Here is a 2827-nt window from a genome sequence, read left to right as displayed (position 1 = left end):
CGGTCCTAAGTAGCATGGGGGCAACACTCCCCTCCCCGCACATTGCAGCGGAGCATATGGCCCCTCTCTGAACTTATTAGCCGGCGGATTAAGGCCAATCGCGACGAACCGAGGGCCGGTGGCCGCCCCCGGCTCACCCGCCCACCCTTCCTCACACCAGGAGTGGGGTTGATTGACAAGGGCTATTGTGTCGGGCACCTAGATAGCCACACCCCTCACTTACCCTGTCACACAGTGGAGTTTGATGAGGTTATTTGGTGCTCTGACCGTTGGCTTCAAAGACGAGCCACACATGGAACTCTTCAAAACAGCTCATAGGTATCAGAACAATGTAAAAATGTCAAACCTAACCCAACAGAGTATTTTACAATTCACACTTTGAATTCACTTCAATATGTTAATGCTACCTGAGCATTAGCCTGCTGCTCTGTAGAGTGGATTAAAAGCACCTGAATGCGAACACACAGATTATCCTTGTACATATGAGGTCTAATTAGCATCTCATTGAAACTCGACATGCGAGCGCAATGTGAGAGCAGACACACTGAGAGAAAAGGCTCCATTGGCCGTGGGTTGATTATGGTTTCTATTATGCATTGCAGTACTTAGTGACGGCCTGAGAGGTGGAATTAAGAGCTTGATGGCTACTGTGAGGGGACCTGGGCTGAAGTAAAAGGGTGTTAGCACTTGACAGGGTCTTGGGTCTATGGGGAGGCCATACTGTAGTCTCTGTCCTTCCTGGAGTATTCATGGAGAGAGATTTGACAAGAGGGGAGCCCCTTATTTGACACCTGATTTTATCAAAAAAATGGCAGGTGATCCTCCGTCTCTTTTTGTGGTGGACCGCAGGGGTCCATTGACCCCGCATGACCCAGCCATACCTGGTGCCCATTAGGACACCTCGTTTAGAGGGGAAAAGAGAGGTCTAATTCAGTCCTAGCTCTCCACCCATGGCGGATCTCCACCTGGCCTGACAGGGAGATGGGTCGCTAGGTCAGCTCCAAACCGCAGCGGTGGAGACTTTTTTCAGAGCTCCTTTGCTAATCCCCTCACATACTGGGACAAGCAGGAGGATCCAAAGGTCAGAAAGGGAGCGGAGAAGGCCGTCCTCCTGGTTCTTTTAGACAGGATTAGAGCCACAGCAGGAGTTGGCTTCTGGAGCAAAGACCCATACCTAGAGCCCACAAAGACACTATAGAGAGCATCTCTGGCAGGAGCAGAAGGAGATCTCCACAAGCTCAGTCTTCATTCCCTTTTCTCCCGAGACCACCCGTGATCCGTGACCCGATGTACTGTTTACCGCACCCACCACCAATCCGCAGTCATTACAATGGTGAATATTGTAGGTTTCCATGCTGATTTGTCTTTCCACTATTGCCAACTGTAGAATTGTGCTCCTCTCTTTAATGGCTATACCTCTCAGTGAGAACCTCTTTTTGTTTGTTTGCTTTTAAGATGGAGGACTCGTTAGGAAAGGGCTGCGCGGTTGATCTTTAATGAGGGGGGAATTCCTCCTTACCCCCTTGAACGACAGGATGGCTCTCTATACATTATCTTGACACCCTTTCCCCGGCTTTTATGTGCCTCGCGTCAATCGGGGTGAAAGACTGCTCCTGGGAGAGACTGTGTCTTTGAGGGCCGCTGATTAATGCTCTTTGAGGATGCGGGTGGAAGCAACTGAACCTTACCGTCTTTACATACAAAGCAAAAGAACCCAAATGTTAAACCTACTGCCTGGTGAGTACTGAGACCGGAGCGCACGCAGGCTCAGGCTTCATATCCAGATTGCTCAAAAAATGTCCACGGAAAAGTCTCCACAGATCTCCTGAACTCCCACGAGGACCAATTAATGACCTTCGCTGTGCATATCACCCTTGCTGACGCCCTCTCACCCTAAAAAACTCAAGAAAATACAACAGCTAGATACATATATAAAGCGCAAACTCAGTTTACGTCTTCAAAACGTGTCTCCAGGCCAAATTAGCCCACAGTGCGGGCCGGTAGATCTATTTGGACAGAGAACACTGTAAGCCAAATAAATACTATAGAGTATGTATAGTATGTAGATATCGTCTGATAAATACAGATAGAGAAAGATTGATATTTTATGCGATCAAGAAAGTGGACAAAAAAAGGGGAATACAGATTAAAATCAATTGCATTTAATACACTGCTTCACATGAGCTCCATCACGTAATCTCCATATGAATACCAAGTTACTTGCAATTGGCAAATCTTAGAAGAGCGGTAAGAGTAGCTTTGGATCTGCTTAAAGATAATCCCGAAACAAAACGCTTGGCACAGTGCGGAGATTTTTGGCAGAGGCTGCTAAATGATCGCGGAGATTACATCTGGAATGCTCGGCCATTAGCATTTCAGGTTATCCCCCCTCGCAGAGCCTTTATGTTTCTTCAGCCGCATTTTTGTCCATTATTGACTCAATAAGGGCATTTTGCTGGCAAACGGCCACTTTTTCACTGATTCCTCCTCTCCACCTCCGTGCCGACCCCTTCGAAATTACATCGGCCCGGAGAAATCACGTTAGCCACCAAAATCACGTTTGTGACTCTTTAGCGTCAGCTGCACTTTTAATTCAGAGCTTCACTTCATCAACCCTGAACTCGCTGGCAAACCCCAGCGCCCGACTTGTCAGTCGCTCTGCACTGATCCGGAACCCACCGGGGTCAGATGGATGAGAATGTTTGGTGAGTGTGTGTGTGTGTGTGTGTGTGTGTGTGTGTGTGTGCGCGCATGTGTGTGTGTGTGTGTGTGTGTGTGTGTGTGTGTGTGTGTGTGTGTGTGTGTGTGTGTGTGTGTGTGTGTGCGT

Source organism: Zeus faber, assembly GCF_960531495.2.
Source record: "Zeus faber genome assembly, chromosome: 7".
Taxonomy (NCBI): domain Eukaryota; kingdom Metazoa; phylum Chordata; class Actinopteri; order Zeiformes; family Zeidae; genus Zeus; species Zeus faber.
This window is presented reverse-complemented; position numbering follows the sequence as displayed.